This window comes from Bufo bufo, chromosome 1 (genome assembly GCF_905171765.1).
Source record: "Bufo bufo chromosome 1, aBufBuf1.1, whole genome shotgun sequence".
Taxonomy (NCBI): domain Eukaryota; kingdom Metazoa; phylum Chordata; class Amphibia; order Anura; family Bufonidae; genus Bufo; species Bufo bufo.
Genome location: NC_053389.1, coordinates 141,750,784 through 141,768,511, shown reverse-complemented (window position 1 = coordinate 141,768,511; position 17,728 = coordinate 141,750,784). Strand labels below are relative to the sequence as shown.

Below are 17,728 nucleotides of genomic sequence, written 5' to 3'. Positions count from 1 at the left end.
ATGTGATTACTGTATACTGTATTTGCCATATGAAAGAACGGAAAAACGAAACGGGAACACAACGGAAACAAAAAAACGGAACAACGGATCCGTGAAAAACAGACCGCAAAACACTGAAATAGCCATACGGTAGTGTGAAAGAGGCCTTAAAGGGACACTGACAGGCCCAAAAAGCATATTTAGGTATATATATGACAGTACAGGTCTTATAAAGTGTATTAGAATCATCTAAGTATCCCCCCTGTCCACCTTATAAATACAGTAAAATTAAGTTTTATAACCTGCTTGAATCATCTTCAATCTGCCCAAGGGGTGGCGTTTCATCTCAACTTGCGCCCAGCCAGCCTCGCCCCAACTGCCGTTTGAAGCGCCACCCAGCTCATCAATATTCACTTCGCTGGGCGGCTACTAGTCTCCCCGACGCAAGATCCGGCGCATGCGCATAAAGCAGAAGCTGCATCGGCCTCTGAGATGCACTGTGCGCATGCGATCCCGGCCAGTGAGGGTGCCGGGCGCATGCGCTGAAGATAAGCCTGAGGCACTAGTAGCCGCCCAGTGAAGTGAATATTGCGTCGGGGACACTAGTAGCCGCCCAGTGAAGTGAATATTGATGAGCTGGGCGGCGCTTCAAACGGCAGTTGGGGCGAGGCTGGCTGGGCGCAAGTTGAGATGAAACACCGCCCCTGTACTGTATGTGTGTGTGTGTATATATATATATATATTATATAATATATAAATTACACCTAAAAATGCTTTTTGGGCCTGTCAGTGTCCCTTTAACGAGACCAATTTAGAGTCGGTTTGGGTTACCTTGCAGCTTGACAATCATAAGGTAACTCGTGTAGGTGTGATATATAGACCACCTAGCCAAGTCAAAGAATTTGATTTACTAGTTGAGCAAATGGCTAAAATGACATTGAAAGGGGAAGTTATCATTATGGGAGACTTTAATCTTTGATGTAAACTGAAAAACCAAAATAGCTAGTTCTGCCAGGAATACAGATATTCTAAATTCCCTACTGGGATTATCTCTACAGCAAGTAGTTGAGGAGCCAACCCGGAAGGAGGCCATTTTAGATTTAGTATTCACAAATGGGAATTTGGTATCTGATATTACTGTAGGGGAAAGCTTGGGATCTAGTGATCACCAGTCAGTATGGTATACTATAAGTACAGTGACTGAGTCACACCACACAAAAACAAAAGTTTTATATTTTAAAAAAACAGACTTTTCTAAAATTAGATTAGTGGTATACGAGTCCCTATCAGATTGGAACAGTTTCAATGAAGTCCAAGAGAAATGGGACTACTTAAAAGTGGCACTATTGAAAGCAGCAAAAAAAGGAAGAGACCACTCTGGCAGAAGTGGCCAAAATAATTTAAAACAAAAAGATAGCATTTAGTAATTATATAAAAAAAAAGAGTATGACAGGCAAATTTATAAGATTAGGCAGAGAGAGGCCAAACAAGTTAGAAGAGCTTCTAAAGCACAGGCAGAAGAAAAATTGTCTCAGTCGGTGAAAAAAGGCGATAAGGCATTCTTCAGATACATAAATGAAAAAAGGAAACTAAAACAAGGAATTAACAAATTAAAAACAAAAGGAAGGTATATGGAAGAAGATAAAGAACTAGCTGACTGCCTTAATTAATACTTCTGTTCAGTTTTTACAAAGGAAAAGGACCTCAGTTAGGAAGAAAGACTAATGAATCTTTTGATGCATGTGTCTTTATAGAGGAAGAGGATATAAGTCAGCTGTCTAAAATTAATACAAAGTCACAGGGGCCTGATGGGATATACCCAAAGCTATTAAGAGCTTAGCGGTGAACTAGCAAAACCATTAACAGATTTATTTAACCAATCACTGGCAACAGGAGTCATCCCAGAAGATTGGAAATTAGCAAATGTTGTGCCCATTCACAAGAAAGGTAGTAGGGAGGGATCTGGTAACTATAGGCCAGTAAGCCAGACATCAATAGTGGGGAAATTAATGGAAACCATACTTAAGGAGAGGATTGTGGAACATCTAAAATCCCATGGATTGGAAGATGAAAAACAGCATGGGTTTACTTCAGGGAGATCATGTCAAACTAATCTTATTTTTTTTTTTGATTGGGTGACAAATAATAGATGGCGGAGGTGCAGTAAACATCGCTTATCTAGACTTTAGTAAGGCTTTTGATACTGTCCCACATAGAAGGCTACCGTATTTTTCACCCTATAAGAAGCACCGGCCCATAAGATGCACCTAGGTTTTTGAGGAGGAAAATAAGAAAAAAAAAATATTTTTAACCAAAAGGTGTGCTTTTGGTGGGTTTTGAACTAATGGTGGTCTGTGTATGGCACTGTTATGGGGGGGGATCTGTGTATGGCACTGTTATGGAGGCTGGATCTGTGGATGGCTCTGCTATAGATGTGTCACCCACAGATCCCCCACCCTATAACTGTGCCATCCACATATCCCCCACCCCATAATAGTGGCATCCATAGATGCCCTAATATACCATAGCTAAACCTGTGGGAGGGGGGGCCGGTGTCATGCAAATGCCTGCGGTCGCTGTACTCCGGCCCCACCGCTCACTCACTTCCTTATTGCTTAAACAGTTTATAATAGCTTTAATTGACGTTCCGGTCCCCAGCCCCATCTGTACTACCGTACTTATTAAATGTCCTGTAGCAGGCAGAGCAGGGCGGGCGGCCGGCTGGAGCTCACTGATGGCACGTGACGTGCCTGCGCCGCCTACTTTATGAATGAAGTAGGCGGCGCAGGCACGTGACGTCAGTGAGTTACGGCCGGCCGTCCGCCCTGCTCTGCCTGCTACAGGACATTTAGAAAGTACGGTAGTACAGATGGGGCTGGGGATGGGAACGTCAATTAAAGCTCTTATAAAATGTTTAAGCAATAAGGAAGTGAGTGGCGGGGCCGGAGTATAGTGACCGCACCGCCCCGCCGCATTTACATGACACCGGCCCCTCCTCCCTCCCCCTCCAGCTGATACATCGCAGTCTGCGATGTAAAATGGCAGCATTCGCCCCAGCATTCCTCTTGGGGGGAAAAAGTGCATCTTATGGGGTGAAAAATACGGTAATCAATAAATTAGAGTCTTTGGGCTTGGACTCCCATATTGTTGAATGGATTAGGCAGTGGCTGAGGGACAGACAACAGAGGGTTGTAGTCAATGGAGTATATTCAGATCAAGGTCTTGTTACCAGTGGGGTACCTCAGGGATCTGTTCTGGGACCCATATTGTTTAATATCTTTATCAGCAAATTTGCAGAAGGCCTCGATGGTAAGGTGTGTCTTTTTGCTGATGACACAAAGATTTGTAACAGGGTTGATGTTCCTGGAGGGATACACCAAATGGAAAAGGATTTAGGAAAACTAGAGGAATGGTCAAAATCTGGCAACTAAAATGTAATGTTGATAAGTGCAAGATAATGCACCTGGGGCGTAAAAACCTAAGAGCAGAATATAACATCAGTGATACAGTCCTAACCTCAGTATCTGAGGAAAGGGATTTAGGGGTCATTATTTCAGAAGACTTAAAGGTAGGCAGACAATGTCACAGAGCAGCAGGAAATGCTAGCAGAATGCTTGGGTGTATAGCAAGAGGAATTACCAGTAGAAAGAGGGAGGTGCTCATGCCGCTCTACAGAGCACTAGTGAGACCTCATTTGGAGTATTGTGCGCAGTACTGGAGACCATATCTCCAGAAGGATATTGATACTTTGGAGAGAGTTCAGAGAAGAGCTACTAAACTAGTACATGGATTGCAGGATAAAACTTACCAGGAAAGATTAAAGGACCTTAACATGTATAGCTTGGAAGAAAGACAAGACAGAGGGGATATGATAGAAACTTTTAAATACATAAAGGGAATCAACAAGGTAAAAGAGGAAAGAATATTTAAAAGAAGAAAAACTGCTACAAGAGGACATAGTTTTAAATTAGAGGGGCAAAGGTTTAAAAGTAATATCAGGAAGTATTACTTTACTGAGAGAGTAGTGGATGCATGGAATAGCCTTCCTGCAGAAGTGGTAGCTGCAAATACAGTGAAGGGGTTTAAGCATGCATGGGATAGGCATAAGGCCATCCTTCATACAGGGAGTGCAGAATTATTAGGCAAGTTGTATTTTTGAGGATTAATTTTATTATTGAACAACCATGTTCTCAATGAACCCAAAAAACTCATTAATATCAAAGCTGAATATTTTTGGAAGTAGTTTTTAGTTTGTTTTTAGTTTTAGCTATTTTAGGGGGATATCTGTGTGTGCAGGTGACTATTACTGTGCATAATTATTAGGCAACTTAACAAAAAACAAATATATACCGATTTCAATTATTTATTTTTACCAGTGAAACCAATATAACATCTCAACATTCACAAATATACATTTCTGACATTCAAAGACAAAACAAAAACAAATCAGTGACCAATATAGCCACCTTTCTTTGCAAGGACACTCAAAAGCCTGCCATCCATGGATTCTGTCAGTGTTTTGATCTGTTCACCATCAACATTGCGTGCAGCAGCAACCACAGCCTCCCAGACACTGTTCAGAGAGGTGTACTGTTTTCCCTCCTTGTAAATCTCATATTTGATGATGGACCACAGGTTCTCAATGGGGTTCAGATCAGGTGAACAAGGAGGCCATGTCATTAGATTTTCTTCTTTTATACCCTTTCTTGCCAGCCACGCTGTGGAGTACTTGGACGCGTGTGATGGAGCATTGTCCTGCATGAAAATCATGTTTTTCTTGAAGGATGCAGACTTCTTCCTGTACCACTGCTTGAAGAAGGTGTCTTCCAGAAACTGGCAGTAGGACTGGGAGTTGAGCTTGACTCCATCCTCAACCCGAAAAGGCCCCACAAGCTCATCTTTGATGATACCAGCCCAAACCAGTACTCCACCTCCACCTTGCTGGCGTCTGAGTCGGACTGGAGCTCTCTGCCCTTTACCAATCCAGCCACGGGCCCATCCATCTGGCCCATCAAGACTCACTCTCATTTCATCAGTCCATAAAACCTTAGAAAAATCAGTCTTGAGATATTTCTTGGCCCAGTCTTGACGTTTCAGCTTGTGTGTCTTGTTCAGTGGTGGTCGTCTATCAGCCTTTCTTACCTTGGCCATGTCTCTGAGTATTGCACACCTTGTGCTTTTGGGCACTCCAGTGATGTTGCAGCTCTGAAATATGACCAAACTGGTGGCAAGTGGCATCTTGGCAGCTGCACGCTTGACTTTTCTCAGTTCATGGGCAGTTATTTTGCGCCTTGGTTTTTCCACACGCTTCTTGCGACCCTGTTGACTATTTTGAATGAAACGCTTGATTGTTCGATGATCACGCTTCAGAAGCTTTGCAATTTTAAGAGTGCTGCATCCCTCTGCAAGATATCTCACTATTTTTGACTTTTCTGAACCTGTCAAGTCCTTCTTTTGACCCATTTTGCCAAAGGAAAGGAAGTTGCCTAATAATTATGCACACCTGATATAGGGTGTTGATGTCATTAGACCACACCCCTTCTCATTACAGAGATGCACATCACCTAATATGCTTAATTGGTAGTAGGCTTTCGAGCCTATACAGCTTGGAGTAAGACAACATGCATAAAGAGGATGATGTGGTCAAAATACTCATTTGCCTAATAATTCTGCACTCCCTGTATAAGATAAAGCCAGGGGCTATTCATAGTATTCAGTATATTGGGCAGACTAGATGGTTCTTATCTGCCGACACATATGTTTCTATAATCTTAATGTAATCCTGCCTGTGATGATAATGAGATGACTGCTGAAAAGTGATCTCCACAGAACAGGAAGGCTAGTTTCACACTAGTGGCAGGGGAGTCTGGCAGGCTGTTCTGTGGGGGTGAACAGCCTGTCGGATCCGTCCTGCCGCTAGTTCACATGTGCCCCTGGACTGCCACTCTGTTCCTATTGACTATAATGGGGGCGGAGCTCCGGCTGCAGCCACACTAAAAGCACTGCATGTAGTACTTTTAGTCCGGCTGCCTCTCGCTGTGTCCTGCCCTGAGACCTGAGAGATGCTAGATTTGCCAGATCAAATATGCTGGATTATTGGATGGCAATGCTAAAGCTGAATCCATGTTTTTACTTCAAGTTGTTGTGAGACAGCCCCTTTATACTCTATCTAAAGGATAGGGGATAAGGTTCTGATCGATGAGGGTCTGACCCCTGGGGCCCCTACAGATCACGAGAATGGGGACCTATGTTCCACCTTAGAAATAAAGCAGCAGACACGTATGAGCGCTGCCACTCCATTCAGCGTTATTGGACTGCCATGGAGAGCATATGCCGTGAATATACCCCTAATGTTCTGTATACACAGTGGCAGAGAGCCTTGTACAGCAATAGGCTATCTCCAAAACACCCAAAGAAATGAATGGAGCAGCTGCGCACATGTGCGACTGGTTGCTGTGTTCTTTTAAGGGGAGCTGCAGGGGGTACGGGGACTTGGTTCTCATGATCGGTGGGTGTGCCAGCGGTAGGACCCCCACCGATGTAATAGTTATCCCCTACCTGTGCATAGGGGATAACTTGATACAACCAGAATTGGGGTTGTTGCGATACCAGAATTTTGATTAGATTTTGATAGCATAGAAAAGTATTGCAATATTTGATACCATGTGAAAAAAATTAATACCAAAAAAGCCACGTGCATTCCGCATTTAAAAGAATGACGAATCGCAAATTTATATATTTTTTTTTTTTCTGTTCCGGTGTTCACCGCATAGGATTTTTTTTTTTCGATTTTAATAGTTTGGACTTTTCGGATGTGACGATATGTAATATATTTATTTATTTATATATTGTTTATAAATTTTATGTCAAATTGGGGAAAGTGGGTGATTTATACTTAATATTTTGGTGTCATTTTATTTTATTTTTTTACTTTTTATTTAATAACTATTGGTGAATAGGACTTCACCCTCTCCATGCTGCCCTGTGCATAGTACACACAGCAGCAGGGAGCTCACCATGGCAGCCAGTGCTTCAGTAGCGTCCTGGCTGCCATGGTAACCGATCGGAGCCCCGGGATTATACTTCTGGGGCTCTGATCAGAAGCTGCCACCAATGAAGAGGAGATGAGGGCACCCCGTGGCCACTGCCACCAATGTTTTTAATACTGGGAAAGGGGGGGTGGGCGGGTGCCGGCAGCAGATCAGCGGCAGTTAACCCCTCAAGTGCCGCACCTGAAGGGGTAACTGCTGCTGATCTGTCGGCACCCACCTCCTGTAGTAAAGGTTAAAGAGGACCTTTCATGGGTCCAAACATTGTAAACGAACTATCAGGATATGTAGAGCGGTGCCCAGGGATCTCACTGCACTTACTATTATTCTTGGGCGCCGCTCTGTTTGCCTGCTGTGGCCCCCGGTATATTCTCCCGCTCTGTATGCTAATTGCTAGCATCGGAGCAATGGGGAGTAGACTGCTCTTTTTCTCAATGGTCGTCTCCTTCTCCCTGGCTGTAGCGCGGTCCAATCAAAGCGCAGAGCGTCACAGCCAGGGAGGAAAAAATGCTCACCTTCTCCCTGGCTGTGACATATATTTTGCAGATCTGTGTTTTGTGGTCATACGGTCATGTGCATGAGCCCTTAGTCATATAAGACGTAGAAATCTCTGGCAGTTCCGTTGCATCTCATGCTGCAGCAGTTGCCACCAGTAGATGGCGTCTCTGTAAAAGAAAATACAATACAATGCTGAAGTAGATATGTTCTCAGCAGTGATTACCGTATAGCTGGCTGTGGTCAGGAGTGAATGGTCACGTGAAAGATCTTTGCTATGAGAATAACTAGCTGTCAATAATCAAGTGCATTCTGGATGTTAAGGTCGATGGAGAAGGGAAGGGTGTGTGGTAACCAAACCATCTGCACTCAGGACTGTAAGATGTGTAACTGTTGGGATGCTGCATGGACCCAATGAAAGGTGTGCCAAGTCTAAGTTTGGCAACACTGTCTTATCTAACAAGAGTTCTCAAAATTCATTTTTTTTTTTTGTGGATCATCTGACAGGTCTGTATTAGTCACTATTGCCAGATTATTAGACTTTACAGAAGCTGAAAAAAGGGAATTTCGTCCTCAAGTGTTTAAAGGAGTTCTCCGGTTTCTAGATATTAAGAACCTATCCTCTAGACAGGTCATCAATATTTGATCAGTCTGGGTCCAACGTCTGACACCCCTACCGATCTGTTTTTGGTGGGTGCTGGAGAAAACTGAGAAAACAATGGAGCCTGAAGCAGAAATCTGCGCCCACTGTGTAATGGCGGCTTACTCCAGCTCACTTAAATGGGAGCTGAGCTGTAGTATGCTGGCACATCTACTACTCAGTGGACGCAGTTTTCTGCTTCTGGCTTCATCCATTGTGCTGGTTCTGGTGGGGGAGGCTGCCGAAAACAGCTGATTTGTGGGATGTCACCCTGTGATCTAATGGTGGTGACCTAACTTGTGGAAAATATATATTCTACTGTGTATGGAACCTGCTGTATTACTTTCTGTATTTTATGCAATAAGATATGTTGCCCTTTTTGTTAGGTAGCCTATGTTCTGTTCTTTCTTTTTATTACTATTATACTGTTATGTTATTGTAATACTAGATTTTTATTGTATATAAATGAAAAATCTACTGGATGTAACTGAGGATCAGTACAGGATACGTAATGTGTGTACATAGTGACTCTACCAGCAGAATAGTGAGTGCAGCTCTGGAGTATAATACAGGATGTAACTCAGGATCAGTACAGGATAAGTAATGTAATTTATGTACACTGACTCTACCAGCAAAATAGTGAGTGCAGCTCTGGAGTATAATACGGGATGTAATTCAGGATCCGTACAAGATAAGTAATGTATGTACACAGTAACTTCACCTGCCGAACAGTGAAAGTGGCTTTGGAGTATAATTCAGCATGTAACTAAGGATAAATATAAATTAAAGGGGTGGCCACATTCTGGCTACTTGTGACCAAGGTGTATGTAAGATGACTATATGACACTTACTAATATAGTCTTTGTTGAGATTCTGTGTCGTTTGCTATATTTCATTAGCCATGTTTTGTTTTTTGAAGTCTTCTGTGCTGTCCATATAGAAGTCCTGTCCATAAGATGGCCGCTGACGGAGGGTCATGTGACCAGACACATCACTCAGCCTCCTCCATTCAAACACACTGCACCTGCACAAAACACCCAACAATGCAAGTGAAGTGGCAGGTGCAGTGTATTTGAATGGAGTCACATGGAGGTGATTTGCCTGGTCACATGAACTTCCATCTGCAGCCATTTTATGGACAGGACCTCTGTGTGGACAGCACATAAGACTTGGCAAACAAGTGGCAAATCTAATGAAATATAGAAAATGGCCCAGAATGTCAACAAAGGTCATATTAGTATGTGCCAGTATCATATTCAACAGTAACCATATTCACATTGGGGGTCTGATCTGAGGTCTGCTTGGCGGTCATATTCACATTGGAGCTGTGATCTGAGGTCTGATTGGGGGTCTTATGAACAGTGGGGGTCTGAGCTGAGGTCTGATGAAAAATATTTTTCTTATTTTCCTCCTCTAAAACCTAGGTGCGTCTTATAGGGAGAAAAATACGGTATGTACACTGACTCCAGAAAGAATAGGGAGTGTAACTGTGGAGTATGATTCAGCATGTAACTGAGGAGGAGTACAAAATAAGCGAGGTATGTGCACAGTAACTCCAAGCAGACTAGTGAGTGCAGCATTGGAGCTTAACTCAGTACTGGATAAGTAATGTATGTGCAGCAACCCACTGGAGGGGTGAGGATAGCTATAATGGTGGTGATAGTAGTATGCACAGTTCACGGTGGCAGTCCTCACTTTGGCTTTTTCCAGGCTGTGCACATGAATGACGGGCGCACTCTTATTTCCCTTGGGGCACTCCTAGACTTTCTAGGGCTACTGCTTGGTGTTAGGTGGGGTGCCCTTGATGATAAACGGTTGTCAGGGTACAAGACAAGAGGGTAGATGTAGGGGTCAACGGATAATGGAGGCAATGACCAGGCCCAATTTAGTTATAAGAAAGAACTGTCCCTTTACTGCAGATGCTGGGTGATGCAGTGCAGATGGCAGCAATAGGCACAATTCTGAGGTATAATACAGAGCTTACTTTTCCAAATGGCTGTGTATAGGCAGCAGCATTAATGGTAGCAGTAGTCCCTGAGTCTTCTACTATAGGTGCTAGCAATCTTCCCAGTTTTACCACAGGTATGCAAAACTTTCATAATCAATTAGGGATCGACCGATATTGATTTTTTAGGGCCGATACCGATACCGATAATTTGTGAACTTTCAGGCCGATAGCCGATAATTTATACCGATATTCTGGGAATTTTCATTTTTGAGAAAAAAAAAAATTCCTACACAAATCTGCTGAAAATTAATATGATTATTGTTAATGTGTATTTTTTTTGTTTATTGTTAATGTGTATTTTTTTTTTATAAATCTTTTTCATTTATACTTAATATTTATTTTATTTTTTTACTAACTTTTAACCCCCTTAGGGACTAGAACCCTTGTCCTATTCCCCCTGATAGATCTCTATCAGGGTGAATAGGATCTCACACTGTCCCTGCTGCTCTGTGCATAGTGCACACAGCAGCATGGAGCTGAACATGGCAGCCAGGGCTTCAATAGCGTCCTGGCTGCCATGGCAACCGATCGGAGCCCCAGGCTTACACAGCTGGGGCTCCGATCGGAGGAGCAGGGGAGAGGGGATCCTGTGGCCACTGCCACCAATGATTAATACTGGGGGGGGGGGGGGGGGGCGCACTGCGCCACCAATGATTAATACTGGGGGGCTTGGGGGGGCGCACTGCGCCACCAATGAAGATAAGTCTATCGATCATTCATATACAGGAGGCGGGAGCTGGCTGCAGAATCACATAGCCGGCTCCCGACCTCTATCAGCGGTAGCTGCGATCCGCGGCACCTGAGGAGTTAACTACCGCGGACCGCAGCTAGTACCGCTCATAGAGGTCGGGAGCCGGCTATGTGATTCTGCAGCCAGCTCCCGCCTCCTCTATATGAATGAATGAAAGGCTTATCTTCATTGGTGGCGCAGCGGCCACAGCCCCGCCCCTCCTCTATGTTCTCTCCTCTCATTGGCGGCAGCGGCAGCAGCAGCACAGGGGGAGGAGACACTGCTTCCTTCTCCCCTGTGCTGCGGAGGGAACACAGAGAGCGCTGTCAGCAGCGCGTTCTGTGTTCCCCATACGTTATCGGTATATCGGCAAAATAGATGCCGATACCGATAACGTTCAAAATCCTCAATATCGGCCGATAATATCGGCCAAACCGATAATCGGTCGATCCCTATAATCAATACTGCAGCTTGTGGTGTGGATCTTCAAACGGACAGCCAATCTGTTATGTCTGGACACCTAAGCAATGTCCGCTCTTTGCAAGTTGCAAGGTCCATAGCAATAAAACGAGTGTTGCCTTTGGAAACGCGCACAGTCCCCGTAATCCTAAAGTCTGCGAATAGCTTTCCTCTTAACTCTCCAAGGTCTAGCACTTGTCCTTATCGTGCAGGGAAGTCCAGATTCAGTGGCTGATGCAATCGGACTACCCTGCTCCTCCCTCAGTGGGAGAAGGTCCAGCCCCCCCGCTGCTGAGTAGGACATAATTGCGTATACTGTGCTACCTATACGCAGCATCTAGGAACACACTCAAAGCATGGAAAGTACATTAACCTTTTCAGCTGTAAATGACCTCTTAGCAGTGATCTACTGGGACACTGCATACCGTATGTACACAGTGGGGGAGAGTTATCAAACTGGTTTAAAGTAGAACTGGCTTACTTGCCCATAGCAACCAATCAGATTCCACCTTTTCATTTTCTAAAGGAGCTGTGAGAAATGAAAGGTGGAATCTGATTGGTTGCTATGGGCAAGTAAGCCAGTTCTACTTCACACCAGTCTGATAAATCTCCTCCAGTAACTCCACCAGCTGACTACTGAGCACTGCAGTATAATACAGATAGTACCTGTAAGGTACAGATTTGTCCTTCCTCATCTTTCCCCTTGGCTCAAGACATCCTGAAATAAGTGATGTGAGACCAGCTTTAAAAAAAAAAAATACAAAATGAAGAATTATTTATGGCCATTGGTGTTTAGAGGTGAACATATGTAATTCAAACCTCAGTGGTTGTCACATGCATGTAATTGTATCATAAATCATCTGTTCACAGTTACAAAATGCTTAACCCTTTCACTACAAGCGGGCGCCATGGCTGGTGGTTCTCCGCTGTTTCAAACCGCAGAAACCAGCGGCTAATGACCGCTGATCGCAATCATTTTAAAAAAAAAAAACAGAAGCTCGCGCTTCCGCACTTCTTACCCGTATGCTCTGCGGCCAATGAGGATGCCGGTAATTGATTTCAATACGCTGGGTCTCTCTGAAGAGACCCAGAGTATTGGACTTGCAATTCTCATGTTGGCCAGCAGGTGGCAGGCTAACATAAGAAATGAGCAATTCAGCTATTACCATTCTTCTATATGAAACATAGTAATATTGAATAAAAAACACTGGCTACAAAAAACGTAAAAAAATTTAAAAAATGTAAATCTCCTTCCGTAGAATAAAAATATACATAAATAACAAAAAATATAAACGTCATGGGCATCACTGCATCCAAAAACGCCCGTACTATTAAAATATAAAAATGTTTCCAATCCGGTGAATGGTGTAATGGAAAAAAAGGATCGAAATGGCCGATTCGCCATTTTTTCATTGCTTCTCTTACCCAAAAACTTTTTCATAAAATGTGATCAAAAAGTCACACACAGTCCAAAATGGTATCAGTAAACTACACATCGTCCTGCAAAAAATGAGGAGCCCCCCACACATCTCAGACATAACTATGAAAAAGTTATGGGGGTCAGAATATGGTGATGTAAAAAAAGTATATTTTTTCAAGTTTTAATTTATTTTTACACTATTTATACATAAAAAAAAAAAAAAAAATATGAATATGTGGAATTGTTGTAATCGTACTGACCCAGAGAATAAAGGGCACAGGTCAGCTTTGCTGCAAAGGGAACACCTTAGGGAAAAAACACTTAAAACGTTGGAGGAATTGCTTTTTTTCCAGTTCCACCCCATTTGGAATTTTTTCCCTCTCCCACTACATTGTATGCCTTATTAAATGGATACTCAAACATAAAAAATAAAAAAGTTATGGCTCCAGGAAGATGGGGAAGAAAAATGATAACAAAAAAACTTCCTGTATCCAAGGGGTTAAAAGGGTTGTCCAGCTTTGGTACTTCTTACGTATTGGTATTCACACGTCCGGGTGTGTTATACGGATCCATGGATCCGCAAAACACTGACATTGGCGATGTGCGTACTGCATTTTGCGGACCGCACATCGCCGGCACTTAATAGAAAATGCCTATTCTTGTCCGCAATTGCGGCCAAGAATAGGACATGTTCTATTTTTTTTTCGGGATCGGAATTGCGGACCCGGAAGTGCGTATCCGCAATTCCGGATCCGGCCATCACATCGTGCTTCCCCATAGAAATGAATGGGTCCGCAATTCCGTTCCGCAAAATGCGGAACGAAATTGCGGATGTGTGAATGAACCCTGACTGTGGGCAGCAGTGTGTTGTACCTGTTGAAAAAAATCCTACTCACTTGCTCCCTGGCACTCCATTTTGGCTTCCTGGCTCCCATCACTGGTATTCTGGTTCCCACACCTTTAATATTACATTCCCAGCAGTGACATGTTGCTTGGTGACACATACAGTAAATGCTGAGACCAGTCAATGACTGCAGTGGCCCACATGGCCCCAACCATTCTGAAGTTTACAGGACTAGTATCGGAAGACCAGTGAAAGAAGCCAGGGAGCTGAAGTGCGATCTTTTCAACAGGTACAACATGCTGCCTTCTGTAGTTAAAAATGTCCCAAAGCTGGGCAACCCCTTTGCTGAAGTCAGCCAGTCTTTCAAAGTTCAGTCAGAGTTTTTTCTCTGTGTTGGTTTGTTTATTGGAATTCACCTTTGTATTAGGCTACTTTCACACTCGCGTTTGGTGCGGATCCGTCATGGATCTGCACAGACGGATCCGTTCAGAACAGATCTGTTTGTATTATCTTTAACATAGCCAAGACGGATCCGTTTTCTATTGTGTCATAGAAAACAGATCTGTCCCCATTGACTTGCATTGTGTGTCAGAACGGATCCGTTTGCTCAGTTTCGTCAGACGGACACCAAAACGTTGCAAGCAGCGTTTTGGTGTCCACCTCCAGAGCGGAATGGAGACAGAATGGAGTAAAACTGATGCATTCTGAGCGGATCCTTTTCCCTTCAGAATGCATTAGGGCAAAACTGATCCGTTTTGGACCGCTTGTGAGAGCCCTGAACGAATCTCACTAACGGAAAGCCAAAACGCCATTGTGAAAGTAGCCTTAGCTCTATAGTAATACCGCATGAAAATTTGTGTGTTCTTGATTATTTGTCCAGTCTTGTGAACGGAATGTTATAAATGTGATATCTTTGGCTCCGGAATTGATGCTCTTTCAGAATTTTGGATACATCTACTGTTTATTTTATACAATCAAAAACATGGAAAAGAAAGATGGCGTAGCTGATTAAAGATTTACCGCTATCAATATCCATCCAAACCATAAAGTATTTGTACGATGTAGTGCCCGGAAAGAGGGAAAAGTAATCAGATGGGAGAAGGATATATTACAAATCCAAATTCAGTAGTTAAGAGTTTCATGTATGTTTATTGTATCTTCTGACATATCATTGAGGTTGGGTGTTGTAGGTCAAGACCTCCACTTATCACTGACTGGAAGGATAATTCTACTGAGCATTTTGACCCTTCCAAATAACATGTGTAGCATGGCATCGTACAAGTTCATCATGGAAAGACACTAAATTCCCACCTCTTGAAAGGTCCTCTGTAGAGTGCCACATTTTTATTCCAAACGTGCTCCATGGAATGTACAGTAAGTCTACTTGAAAGATAAAGCCACTGAAAGCAGTATTTTAAAAATGAGTTATCGGGGCCTATTTTGTTTGAGCTGATGGTTACCGGATTTTGGGAGTCCTTTATTAAGATAACCTTTGCGCCACAATCTGCCCCAGAAAAACGCCTAATATAGGCGTATTTCTTGATGGTAAATGACCACCCTTTGTCTTTAAGTATGATTATCAGGGACTTAATGTCTTCACTGCTATTTGGTGCTTTTAGATCACCATACAAGTATTTTTACAGGGATCCATATGTGTTGGATAAGTTATGTCTGTACATTAATTTTTTTTATATTTTTTGGTGTTGGTTGCCCTCATGCTCTTGTCACTGTCCCAAAGCTTTATGATATCATGCTTCTGTGGTTGTGTGCTTACGCTGGTGGTAACTGCTGCCTTGTGGTGCCTAAGCCTTAGAGCATATTTACTGTAGGTTAAATGATTTCATGTAAGTGCCCTTGCCGTCCATTTGATTAACCAAGTGGTCTTAGGCTAGCTACTACCTTAGGACCAGGGGTCCATTTAGCGGGTGTTAATACACCCACTTATAGCCACTAATTCTTGTTTTTTTTTTAAAGCTTTTCAAAAATGGCCAAACAGTGCGTTATACATCTTCTCTAAATTAGAAGCATTTTTTTTTTAATTTGAGGGCCTCTAAGGAGGTCTGGTAAATGTGGCGAATGAGGTTTTTCTCACAGTTCTAGTAAGTCCATAAACTTCTTCAGTTGTTAGAAGTAATTGAGTTATGCCCAATTTGTGTGCCAAAGGGGGCTGATAGCACAGCAGTAGTATGTAATGGATGAAGGGTCTCTGTTACACATTAGTGAAATCCGTAACAGCCCCAATTTAAAAATTGTATCCTTGAGTCATAGCTTGTTTGATGCTGGCTATAGTGAACTGAGGTGTACTGACCCTCTACCTTCTTTTCTACTCTTAACCTCCACATGGAGGTATTAGATTATGGTGCTGGTTGGATTGCCAGGTTGAGGTGACCAGAGCAGTCACTGAGTAATGGTGGGTACACTGCTAAGATCTATAGGAGCAAATTCAAATGAGTTAAGGTCCCTTTCATGAAGGAAGTGTTCCTTCCCGACAATCTGCTGCTCACTGGTGGAGGAGACCACAGCATTTACATGCAGTGATCTCCTCCAGAGTATGGGGAGGAGCGATCGCTGATGCCATCTCTGTTCCTCATACTGAATTATTGTTTGCTGGCAGCAGATCGTGTTTACACAGCATAATATGCTGCCGGAAACATTTTTTTTTTTTTTTTTGTGTGTGCACAAATAATCGGATTACCCGATGAACAGGCGTTTCGTACATTGGGGAAATAGGCAGTCCATTTATACTGCCAGATAATCACTATTGAGCGTTCTTGTGAATGCTTGTTATAAATGATCTGCCTGTGTAAAGAGCCCTTAAGCCAAAGGCAGAGGAAAAGTTAAAGTCAAGATCAGAGTGAGTATTATAGGTTAAAAGCACAGTACACTATCTTAATATCTTAATCCAAAGACAATGGTGGAACAGCCAGATTCCTTAAATGTTCTTCCTGTTGGTTAAGTCATTGTAGCAGGACAGTTGCTTTGGAATCCCACAAATTTAGTATTTGGGGTACAGGAGTTTTAAAGGATTCTACTTGATGCAAGGGATCTAGTCCCAAAACTGAACATTATGCACCATTTTAGTACGTTAGATGTCTACAGTCTACAATATTCACTCTGTTGGGTCTTGTACAAAAATATATACTAATCACATTTCTTCCAGCTTGATCTGTTTGCTTTGCACATTACCCTTGTTCTTATTTCATCTTAATCTGTGATTTTCCTTCTTCTCCAGACATGACAGAGATGATTGAACCTCAGAATGTTTCTGTTGGAAACCTCACGCACGTACTGATGCTCATCCCAATTCATGTCCAAACAATGCATTTCCCTTCAATCTGTTTCCAATAATTGATGGCAACAGACTCACAATGTCTTCAAATTGGTTTGCAGAGCTGTAGACAATTACCTGGAGATTATTCAGATGCTCAGAACGTTCTTCCTGCTGATTTGATAACGAATAAAGTAATGTAATGTGTCTGAAATCTTTTTATGTGAATATTCATTCATTTGTTAGGGAGAATGGATGGTGTAATTATTATTTATTCCTTTGGAGCACAATTTTCAGGTTTGATATTACAGGGAACATCTATAGAAAGTCCTAATCCTTGCCATCAATGGAGAAGTGCCTGTATTTGTTTGCAGTATTCCTTTCAAGGAAAATAGTTATGAAAACGCTTAATCTTCATGACATGCAATAAAGGGATATTTTAATTTATAGACATTTATGCTATATCTACAGGTCCTGCTGTTAAGTCCAATTCCAAAAGATGGGGCAGAGCCTATGGGAAGGAACCATAAATACATGCCCACCAATCCAGTGAATACTAGGAGTATGTTTCTGGAATTTATGAAGATCCAGCTGCCGTATCCCCACTGATATGACTCTTATGGCATGCCTGATGTACCTTTTTATGGCCATTGTGGAACTGTTCTTGCATCTATAATAGGTCTAACATTGGGACAGCTATGAATGTGTTTTGCCATAGAGTATTTGATTATTGAAAGGGAAACTACAAAATTTCCCATGGTAATCAGGAATGCACAGGCCCAATGATCCTCTGGCGAGCTGAGGTTCTGACTCAAAGAACCTCCAGCAGAAGGCAT

General features: G+C 42.7%; 1 protein-coding gene across 1 annotated transcript in view; it reads left to right on the top strand.

Annotated features, from left to right (window-relative positions):
* The window catches only part of PRXL2B (peroxiredoxin like 2B), a 38,341-nt gene extending 21,235 nt beyond the window's left edge, over positions 1-17,106 (top strand). The window contains exon 8 of the mRNA XM_040430059.1: positions 16,857-17,106. The gene's annotated coding sequence lies outside the window, so the exon portion shown is untranslated. The remainder of the gene's footprint in view (positions 1-16,856) is intronic.
* Positions 17,107-17,728: the final 622 nt, after the last annotated feature.